This window comes from Somniosus microcephalus, unplaced genomic scaffold, assembly GCF_052327205.1.
Source record: "Somniosus microcephalus isolate GS21.2 unplaced genomic scaffold, FLI_Smic_1.0 unresolved_chr8, whole genome shotgun sequence".
Classification (NCBI taxonomy): domain Eukaryota; kingdom Metazoa; phylum Chordata; class Chondrichthyes; order Squaliformes; family Somniosidae; genus Somniosus; species Somniosus microcephalus.
Genome location: NW_028225186.1, coordinates 47,827,435 through 47,839,934, shown reverse-complemented (window position 1 = coordinate 47,839,934; position 12,500 = coordinate 47,827,435).

Here is a 12,500-nt window from a genome sequence, read left to right as displayed (position 1 = left end):
CGGAACGGAGTCGGTCCGACACCGGGAAGCCGGGTGCCCGTCGCTCCGAATCGAGCCCGGTGTTTTCGTGCGTGTAACAGGGCGGGCGTTTGGACCCGGTTGTCCGGGAGCGGGTCCGCAACGGCGGGAGGTTGCCTGTGTTTGGCCGGCCGGCAGTCGAACGCCTTTGGCTCCGGACTCCCGTGTCCGATTTCGGTCAGGGAGGGCTCGTTGGAAAGCCCCGGCGCTGGCGCACACTATATTATCGGCCTGGACCCCGGCAAGTTCGGGAAAGTGTCGCAGTCCCGTAGCGGCTGCCGCCCCGTCGGTCAGCGGCAGCTTATCGGGGATAACTTCGGGACGGAAAGTCCGATCCGGTTGGGGTGAACTGCTACTGAACGGGGTGGGGGGGCCGCACAGACCAGTAGCGGGCTTGTGCAGCTGCCGCTTGGCCCGGCCGAGGTACAGCCGTTGGCTGGAGACCGCTTTCCGACTGCTGAGCCGGAGCCGCGGGGGCCCACCTTGACGCGCCGGCTGTCCTAGCAAGCCAGGGGCAAGGGGCATCCAGTGGTACCAGAACGGAGTCGGTCCGACACCGGGAAGCCGGGTGCCCGTCGCTCCGAATCGAGCCCGGTGTTTTCGTGCGTGTAACAGGGCGGGCGTTTGGACCCGGTTGTCCGGGAGCGGGTCCGCAACGGCGGGAGGTTGCCTGAGTTTGGCCGGCCGGCAGTCGAACGCCTTTGGCTCCGGACTCCCGTGTCCGATTTCGGTCAGGGAGGGCTCATTGGAAAGCCCCGGCGCTGGCGCACACTATATTATCGGACTGGATCCCGGCAACTTCGGGAAAGTGTCGGCGACCCGTACCGGCTGCCGCCCCGTCGGTCAGCGGCAGCTTATCGGGGATAACTTCGGGAAGGAAAGTCCGATCCGGTCGGGGTCAACTGCCACTGAACGGGGTGGCGGGGCCGCACAGACCAGTAGCGGGCTTGTGTAGCTGCCCCTTTCCCCGGCCGAGGTACAGCCGTTGGCTGGAGACCGCTTTCCGACTGCTGAGCCGGAGCCGCGGGGGCCCACCTTGACGCGCCGGCTGTCCTAGCAAGCCAGGGGCAAGGGGCATCCAAGGGTACCGGAACGGAGTCGGTCCGACACCGGGAAGCCGGGTGCCCGTCGCTCCGAATCGAGCCCGGTGTTTTCGTGCGTGTAACGAGGCGGGCGTTTGGACCCGGTTGTCCTGGAGCGGGTCCGCAACGGCGGGGGATTGCCTGTGTTTGGCCGGCCGGCAGTCGAACGCCTATCGCTCTGGACTCCCGTGTCCGATTTCGGTCAGGGAGGGCTCGTTGGAAAGCCCCGGCGCTGGCGCACACTATATTATCGGCCTGGACCCCGGCAAGTTCGGCAAAGTGTCGCCATCCCGCAGCGGCTGACGGGCCGCCGGTGAGCGGCAGCTTATCGGGCATAACTTCGGGAGGGAAAGTCCGATCCGGTCCGGATCAACGGCAGCCGAACGGGGTGGCGGGCCCGCACAGACCAGTGCCTGGCTTGTGTAGCTGCCCCTTTCCCCGGCCGAGGTACAGCCGTTGGCTGGAGACCACTTTCCGACCACTGAGACGGCGGGGCGGGGGGCGGCCTGCACGCGCCGGCTGCCAGAGCAAGCCAGGGGCAAGGGGCATCCAACGGTATCTGAACGGAGTCGGTCCGACACCGGGAAGCCGGGTGCCCGTCGCTCCGAATCGAGCCTGGGGTATACGTGTGTTTAACAAGGCGGGCGTTTGGACCCGGTTGCCCGGCACCAGTCGAACGCCTGTCGCTCCCGACTCCCGTGTCCGATTTCGTTCGGGGATGGCTCGTTGGAAAGCCCCGGCGCTGGCGCACACTATATTATCGGCCTGGACCCCGGCAAGTTCGGGAAAGTGTCGCCGTCCCGCAGCGGCTGACGGGCCGTCGGTCAGCGGCAGCTTATCGGGGATAACTTCGGGAAGGAAAGTCCGATCCGGTCGGGGACAACGGCAGCTGAACGGGGTGGCGGGGCCGCACAGAGCAGTGCCTCGCTTGTGTAGCTGCCTCTTTCCGCGGCCGAGGTACAGCCGTTGGCTGGAGACCGCTTTCCGACCACTGAGACGGCGGGGCAGGGGGCGGCCTGCACGCGCCGGCTGCCAGAGCAAGCCAGGGGCAAGGGGCATCCAGCGGTATCTGAACGGAGTCGGTCCGACACCGAGAAGCCGGGTGCCCGTCGCTCCGAAGCGAGACCGGGGTTTTTCGTGTGTAACGTGGCGGGCCTTTGGACCCGGTTGGCCGGGCGGCAGTGGAACACACACAGACACTCGCATACACTGAGAGAGACAGAGAGAAGATAGAGATACACAGAGTGAGAAAGACAAAGTCAACTCAGTAACTGAAATGTGAAAACTGACAACTGGGAAACCAAAAGTCAGAGTGGCAAATGATGAACCAAGGTGGCAAATGATTAACTGAAAACTTGTCATTCACATTTGGGACGGAATTCAGGATGGGAATGTATTCGGCCGCCTTACCGGGGCTTGGGGGTGCTGCTTTCCCGCTTGTGGAACCGAGTTGGGGTCGTCAAATGGCCTGGTGCATTGTTTGAAACACTGGTTAATGAGTTGTCAAGGTCGGAAATCATAGAACATAAGAGCAGCTCATTAACTGAAATTTTGAACATCGACAACTGGTTAACCAAATGTCAGAGCGACAAATGATTAACCAAGGAGGCAACTCATTAACTGAATTTCGAACATCGACAACTGGGTAACCAAAAGACACAGGGACAAATGAGTAACCAAAGGGCCAACTCATTAACTGAAATTTCAAAGAGGCAACTCATTAACTGAAATTTTGAACATCGACAACTGGATAACCAAATGTCAGAGCGACAAATGAGTAACCAAGCAGGCAACTGATTAACTGAAAACTTGTCATTCACATTTGGGACGGAATTCACGATGGGAATGTATTCGGCCCCCTTACCGGGCCTTGGGGTGCTGCTTTCCCGCTTGTGGAACCGAGTTGGGGTCGTCAAATGGCCTGGTGCATTGTTTGAAACACTGGTTAATGAGTTGTCAAGGTCGGAAATCATAGAACATAAGAGCAGCTCATTAACTGAAATTTTGAACATCGACAACTGGTTAACCAAAAGCCAGAGCGACAAATGATTAACCAAGGAGGCAACTCATTAACTGAATTTCGAACATCGACAACTGGGTAACCAAAAGACACAGGGACAAATGAGTAACCAAAGGGCCAACTCATTAACTGAAATTTCAAAGAGGCTACTCATTAACTGAAATTTTGAACATCGACAACTGGTTAACCAAAAGCCAGAGCGACAAATGATTAACCAAGGAGGCAACTCATTAACTGAATTTCGAACATCGACAACTGGTTAACCAAATGTCAGAGCGACAAATGATTAACCAAGGAGGCAACTCATTAACTGAATTTCGAACATCGACAACTGGTTAACCAAGAGTCAGGGCGACAAATGATTAACCAAGGAGGCAACTCATTAACTGAATTTCGAACATCGACAACTGGGTAACCAAAAGACACAGGGACAAATGAGTAACCAAAGGGCCAACTCAGTAACTGAAATTTCAAAGAGGCAACTCATTAACTGAAATTTTGAACATCGACAACTGGGTAACCAAAAGCCAGAGCGACAAATGATTAACCAAGGAGGCAACTCATTAACTGAATTTCGAACATCGACAACTGGGTAACCAAAAGACACAGGGACAAATGAGTAACCAAAGGGCCAACTCATTAACTGAAATTTCAAAGAGGCAACTCATTAACTGAAATTTTGAACATCGACAACTGGTTAACCAAATGTCAGAGCGACAAATGATTAACCAAGCAGGCAACTGATTAACTGAAAACTTGTCATTCACATTTGGGACGGAATTCACGATGGGAATGTATTCGGCCCCCTTACCGGGCCTTGGGGTGCTGCTTTCCCGCTTGTGGAACCGAGTTGGGGTCGTCAAATGGCCTGGTGCATTGTTTGAAACACTGGTTAATGAGTTGTCAAGGTAGGAAATCATAGAACATAAGAGCAGCTCATTAACTGAAATTTTGAACATCGACAACTGGTTAACCAAGAGTCAGAGCGACAAATGATTAACCAAGGAGGCAACTCATTAACTGAATTTCGAACATCGACAACTGGTTAACCAAAAGACACAGGGACAAATGAGTAACCAAAGGGCCAACTCATTAACTGAAATTTCAAAGAGGCAACTCATTAACTGAAATTTTGAACATCGACAACTGGTTAACCAAAAGCCAGAGCGACAAATGATTAACCAAGGAGGCAACTCATTAACTGAATTTCGAACATCGACAACTGGTTAACCAAATGTCAGAGCGACAAATGATTAACCAAGGAGGCAACTCATGAACTGAATTTCGAACATCGACAACTGGTTAACCAAAAGACACAGGGACAAATGAGTAACCAAAGGGCCAACTCATTAACTGAAATTTCAAAGAGGCAACTCATTAACTGAAATTTTGAACATCGACAACTGGTTAACCAAAAGCCAGAGCGACAAATGATTAACCAAGGAGGCAACTCATTAACTGAATTTCGAACATCGACAACTGGTTAACCAAAAGACACAGGGACAAATGAGTAACCAAAGGGCCAACTCATTAACTGAAATTTCAAAGAGGCAACTCATTAACTGAAATTTTGAACATCGACAACTGGTTAACCAAAAGCCAGAGCGACAAATGATTAACCAAGGAGGCAACTCATAAACTGAATTTCGAACATCGACAACTGGGTAACCAAAAGACACAGGGACAAATGAGTAACCAAAGGGCCAACTCATTAACTGAAATTTCAAAGAGGCTACTCATTAACTGAAATTTGAACATCGACAACTGGTTAACCAAATGTCAGAGCGACAAATGAGTAACCAAGCAGGCAACTGATTAACTGAAAACTTGTCTTTCACATTTGGGACGGAATTCACGATGGGAATGTATTCGGCCCCCTTACCGGGCCTTGGGGTGCTGCTTTCCCGCTTGTGGAACCGAGTTGGGGTCGTCAAATGGCCTGGTGCATTGTTTGAAACACTGGTTAATGAGTTGTCAAGGTCGGAAATCATAGAACATAAGAGCAGCTCATTAACTGAAATTTTGAACATCGACAACTGGTTAACCAAAAGCCAGAGCGACAAATGATTAACCAAGGAGGCAACTCATTAACTGAATTTCGAACATCGACAACTGGTTAACCAAAAGACACAGGGACAAATGAGTCACCAAAGGGCCAACTCATTAACTGAAATTTCAAAGAGGCAACTCAATAACTGAAATTTTGAACATCGACAACTGGTTAACCAAAAGCCAGAGCGACAAATGATTAACCAAGGAGGCAACTCATTAACTGAATTTCGAACATCGACAACTGGGTAACCAAAAGACACAGGGACAAATGAGTAACCAAAGGGCCAACTCAATAACTGAAATTTCAAAGAGGCTACTCATTAACTGAAATTTGAACATCGACAACTGGTTAACCAAATGTCAGAGCGACAAATGAGTAACCAAGCAGGCAACTGATTAACTGAAAACTTGTCATTCACATTTGGGACGGAATTCACGATGGGAATGTATTCGGCCCCCTTACCGGGCCTTGGGGTGCTGCTTTCCCGCTTGTGGAACCGAGTTGGGGTCGTCAAATGGCCTGGTGCATTGTTTGAAACACTGGTTAATGAGTTGTCAAGGTCGGAAATCATAGAACATAAGAGCAGCTCATTAACTGAAATTTTGAACATCGACAACTGGTTAACCAAAAGCCAGAGCGACAAATGATTAACCAAGGAGGCAACTCATTAACTGAATTTCGAACATCGACAACTGGCTAACCAAAAGACACAGGGACAAATGAGTAACCAAAGGGCCAACTCATTAACTGAAATTTCAAAGAGGCAACTCATTAACTGAAATTTTGAACATCGACAACTGGTTAACCAAAAGCCAGAGCGACAAATGATTAACCAAGGAGGCAACTCATTAACTGAATTTCGAACATCGACAACTGGGTAACCAAAAGACACAGGGACAAATGAGTAACCAAAGGGCCAACTCATTAACTGAAATTTCAAAGAGGCTACTCATTAACTGAAATTTTGAACATCGACAACTGGTTAACCAAAAGCCAGAGCGACAAATGATTAACCAAGGAGGCAACTCATTAACTGAATTTCGAACATCGACAACTGGTTAACCAAATGTCAGAGCGACAAATGATTAACCAAGGAGGCAACTCATTAACTGAATTTCGAACATCGACAACTGGTTAACCAAGAGTCAGGGCGACAAATGATTAACCAAGGAGGCAACTCATTAACTGAATTTCGAACATCGACAACTGGGTAACCAAAAGACACAGGGACAAATGAGTAACCAAAGGGCCAACTCAGTAACTGAAATTTCAAAGAGGCAACTCATTAACTGAAATTTTGAACATCGACAACTGGGTAACCAAAAGCCAGAGCGACAAATGATTAACCAAGGAGGCAACTCATTAACTGAATTTCGAACATCGACAACTGGGTAACCAAAAGACACAGGGACAAATGAGTAACCAAAGGGCCAACTCATTAACTGAAATTTCAAAGAGGCAACTCATTAACTGAAATTTTGAACATCGACAACTGGTTAACCAAATGTCAGAGCGACAAATGATTAACCAAGCAGGCAACTGATTAACTGAAAACTTGTCATTCACATTTGGGACGGAATTCACGATGGGAATGTATTCGGCCCCCTTACCGGGCCTTGGGGTGCTGCTTTCCCGCTTGTGGAACCGAGTTGGGGTCGTCAAATGGCCTGGTGCATTGTTTGAAACACTGGTTAATGAGTTGTCAAGGTAGGAAATCATAGAACATAAGAGCAGCTCATTAACTGAAATTTTGAACATCGACAACTGGTTAACCAAGAGTCAGAGCGACAAATGATTAACCAAGGAGGCAACTCATTAACTGAATTTCGAACATCGACAACTGGTTAACCAAAAGACACAGGGACAAATGAGTAACCAAAGGGCCAACTCATTAACTGAAATTTCAAAGAGGCAACTCATTAACTGAAATTTTGAACATCGACAACTGGTTAACCAAAAGCCAGAGCGACAAATGATTAACCAAGGAGGCAACTCATTAACTGAATTTCGAACATCGACAACTGGTTAACCAAATGTCAGAGCGACAAATGATTAACCAAGGAGGCAACTCATGAACTGAATTTCGAACATCGACAACTGGTTAACCAAAAGACACAGGGACAAATGAGTAACCAAAGGGCCAACTCATTAACTGAAATTTCAAAGAGGCAACTCATTAACTGAAATTTTGAACATCGACAACTGGTTAACCAAAAGCCAGAGCGACAAATGATTAACCAAGGAGGCAACTCATTAACTGAATTTCGAACATCGACAACTGGTTAACCAAAAGACACAGGGACAAATGAGTAACCAAAGGGCCAACTCATTAACTGAAATTTCAAAGAGGCAACTCATTAACTGAAATTTTGAACATCGACAACTGGTTAACCAAAAGCCAGAGCGACAAATGATTAACCAAGGAGGCAACTCATAAACTGAATTTCGAACATCGACAACTGGGTAACCAAAAGACACAGGGACAAATGAGTAACCAAAGGGCCAACTCATTAACTGAAATTTCAAAGAGGCTACTCATTAACTGAAATTTGAACATCGACAACTGGTTAACCAAATGTCAGAGCGACAAATGAGTAACCAAGCAGGCAACTGATTAACTGAAAACTTGTCTTTCACATTTGGGACGGAATTCACGATGGGAATGTATTCGGCCCCCTTACCGGGCCTTGGGGTGCTGCTTTCCCGCTTGTGGAACCGAGTTGGGGTCGTCAAATGGCCTGGTGCATTGTTTGAAACACTGGTTAATGAGTTGTCAAGGTCGGAAATCATAGAACATAAGAGCAGCTCATTAACTGAAATTTTGAACATCGACAACTGGTTAACCAAAAGCCAGAGCGACAAATGATTAACCAAGGAGGCAACTCATTAACTGAATTTCGAACATCGACAACTGGTTAACCAAAAGACACAGGGACAAATGAGTCACCAAAGGGCCAACTCATTAACTGAAATTTCAAAGAGGCAACTCAATAACTGAAATTTTGAACATCGACAACTGGTTAACCAAAAGCCAGAGCGACAAATGATTAACCAAGGAGGCAACTCATTAACTGAATTTCGAACATCGACAACTGGGTAACCAAAAGACACAGGGACAAATGAGTAACCAAAGGGCCAACTCAATAACTGAAATTTCAAAGAGGCTACTCATTAACTGAAATTTGAACATCGACAACTGGTTAACCAAATGTCAGAGCGACAAATGAGTAACCAAGCAGGCAACTGATTAACTGAAAACTTGTCATTCACATTTGGGACGGAATTCACGATGGGAATGTATTCGGCCCCCTTACCGGGCCTTGGGGTGCTGCTTTCCCGCTTGTGGAACCGAGTTGGGGTCGTCAAATGGCCTGGTGCATTGTTTGAAACACTGGTTAATGAGTTGTCAAGGTCGGAAATCATAGAACATAAGAGCAGCTCATTAACTGAAATTTTGAACATCGACAACTGGTTAACCAAAAGCCAGAGCGACAAATGATCAACCAAGGAGGCAACTCATTAACTGAATTTCGAACATCGACAACTGGTTAACCAAAAGACACAGGGACAAATGAGTCACCAAAGGGCCAACTCATTAACTGAAATTTCAAAGAGGCAACTCAATAACTGAAATTTTGAACATCGACAACTGGTTAACCAAAAGCCAGAGCGACAAATGATTAACCAAGGAGGCAACTCATTAACTGAATTTCGAAGATCGACAACTGGTGAACCAAATGTCAGAGCGACAAATGATTAACCAAGGAGGCAACTCATTAACTGAATTTCGAACATCGACAACTGGTTAACCAAGAGTCAGGGCGACAAATGATTAACCAAGGAGGCAACTCATTAACTGAATTTCGAACATCGACAACTGGGTAACCAAAAGACACAGGGACAAATGAGTAACCAAAGGGCCAACTCATTAACTGAAATTTCAAAGAGGCAACTCATTAACTGAAATTTTGAACATCGACAACTGGGTAACCAAATGTCAGAGCGACAAATGAGTAACCAAGCAGGCAACTGATTAACTGAAAACTTGTCATTCACATTTGGGACGGAATTCACGATGGGAATGTATTCGGCCCCCTTACCGGGCCTTGGGGTGCTGCTTTCCCGCTTGTGGAACCGAGTTGGGGTCGTCAAATGGCCTGGTGCATTGTTTGAAACACTGGTTAATGAGTTGTCAAGGTCGGAAATCATAGAACATAAGAGCAGCTCATTAACTGAAATTTTGAACATCGACAACTGGTTAACCAAAAGCCAGAGCGACAAATGATTAACCAAGGAGGCAACTCATTAACTGAATTTCGAACATCGACAACTGGTTAACCAAAAGACACAGGGACAAATGAGTAACCAAAGGGCCAACTCATTAACTGAAATTTCAAAGAGGCAACTCATTAACTGTAATTTTGAACATCGACAACTGGTTAACCAAAAGCCAGAGCGACAAATGATTAACCAAGGAGGCAACTCATTAACTGAATTTCGAACATCGACAACTGGTTAACCAAAAGACACAGGGACAAATGAGTAACCAAAGGGCCAACTCATTAACTGAAATTTCAAAGAGGCAACTCATTAACTGAAATTTTGAACATCGACAACTGGTTAACCAAAAGCCAGAGCGACAAATGATTAACCAAGGAGGCAACTCATTAACTGAATTTCGAACATCGACAACTGGTGAACCAAATGTCAGAGCGACAAATGATTAACCAAGGAGGCAACTCATTAACTGAATTTCGAACATCGACAACTGGTTAACCAAGAGTCAGGGCGACAAATGATTAACCAAGGAGGCAACTCATTAACTGAATTTCGAACATCGACAACTGGGTAACCAAAAGACACAGGGACAAATGAGTAACCAAAGGGCCAACTCATTAACTGAAATTTCAAAGAGGCTACTCATTAACTGAAATTTGAACATCGACAACTGGTTAACCAAATGTCAGAGCGACAAATGAGTAACCAAGGAGGCAACTGATTAACTGAAAACTTGTCATTCACATTTGGGACGGAATTCACGATGGGAATGTATTCGGCCCCCTTACCGGGCCTTGGGGTGCTGCTTTCCCGCTTGTGGAACCGAGTTGGGGTCGTCAAATGGCCTGGTGCATTGTTTGAAACACTGGTTAATGAGTTGTCAAGGTAGGAAATCATAGAACATAAGAGCAGCTCATTAACTGAAATTTTGAACATCGACAACTGGTTAACCAAGAGTCAGAGCGACAAATGATTAACCAAGGAGGCAACTCATTAACTGAATTTCGAACATCGACAACTGGTTAACCAAAAGACACAGGGACAAATGAGTAACCAAAGGGCCAACTCATTAACTGAAATTTCAAAGAGGCAACTCATTAACTGTAATTTTGAACATCGACAACTGGTTAACCAAAAGCCAGAGCGACAAATGATTAACCAAGGAGGCAACTCATTAACTGAATTTCGAACATCGACAACTGGTTAACCAAAAGACACAGGGACAAATGAGTAACCAAAGGGCCAACTCATTAACTGAAATTTCAAAGAGGCAACTCATTAACTGTAATTTTGAACATCGACAACTGGTTAACCAAAAGCCAGAGCGACAAATGATTAACCAAGGAGGCAACTCATTAACTGAATTTCGAACATCGACAACTGGTTAACCAAATGTCAGAGCGACAAATGATTAACCAAGGAGGCAACTCATTAACTGAATTTCGAACATCGACAACTGGTTAACCAAGAGTCAGGGCGACAAATGATTAACCAAGGAGGCAACTCATTAACTGAATTTCGAACATCGACAACTGGGTAACCAAAAGACACAGGGACAAATGAGTAACCAAAGGGCCAACTCATTAACTGAAATTTCAAAGAGGCAACTCATTAACTGTAATTTTGAACATCGACAACTGGTTAACCAAAAGCCAGAGCGACAAATGATTAACCAAGGAGGCAACTCATTAACTGAATTTCGAACATCGACAACTGGTTAACCAAAAGACACAGGGACAAATGAGTAACCAAAGGGCCAACTCATTAACTGAAATTTCAAAGAGGCAACTCATTAACTGAAATTTTGAACATCGACAACTGGAAAACCAAAAGCCAGAGCGACAAATGATTAACCAAGGAGGCAACTCATTAACTGAATTTCGAACATCGACAACTGGTTAACCAAATGTCAGAGCGACAAATGATTAACCAAGGAGGCAACTCATTAACTGAATTTCGAACATCGACAACTGGTTAACCAAATGTCAGAGCGACAAATGATTAACCAAGGAGGCAACTCATTAACTGAATTTCGAACATCGACAACTGGTTAACCAAGAGTCAGGGCGACAAATGATTAACCAAGGAGGCAACTCATTAACTGAATTTCGAACATCGACAACTGGGTAACCAAAAGACACAGGGACAAATGAGTAACCAAAGGGCCAACTCATTAACTGAAATTTCAAAGAGGCTACTCATTAACTGAAATTTGAACATCGACAACTGGTTAACCAAATGTCAGAGCGACAAATGAGTAACCAAGCAGGCAACTGATTAACTGAAAACTTGTCATTCACATTTGGGACGGAATTCACGATGGGAATGTATTCGGCCCCCTTACCGGGCCTTGGGGTGCTGCTTTCCCGCTTGTGGAACCGAGTTGGGGTCGTCAAATGGCCTGGTGCATTGTTTGAAACACTGGTTAATGAGTTGTCAAGGTAGGAAATCATAGAACATAAGAGCAGCTCATTAACTGAAATTTTGAACATCGACAACTGGTTAACCAAGAGTCAGAGCGACAAATGATTAACCAAGGAGGCAACTCATTAACTGAATTTCGAACATCGACAACTGGTTAACCAAAAGACACAGGGACAAATGAGTAACCAAAGGGCCAACTCATTAACTGAAATTTCAAAGAGGCAACTCATTAACTGTAATTTTGAACATCGACAACTGGTTAACCAAAAGCCAGAGCGACAAATGAGTAACCAAGGAGGCAACTCAATAACTGAATTTCGAACATCGACAACTGGTTAACCAAAAGACACAGGGACAAATGAGTAACCAAAGGGCCAACTCATTAACTGAAATTTCAAAGAGGCAACTCATTAACTGAAATTTTGAACATCGACAACTGGTTAACCAAAAGCCAGAGCGACAAATGATTAACCAAGGAGGCAACTCATTAACTGAATTTCGAACATCGACAACTGGTTAACCAAATGTCAGAGCGACAAATGATTAACCAAGGAGGCAACTCATTAACTGAATTTCGAACATCGACAACTGGTTAACCAAGAGTCAGGGCGACAAATGATTAACC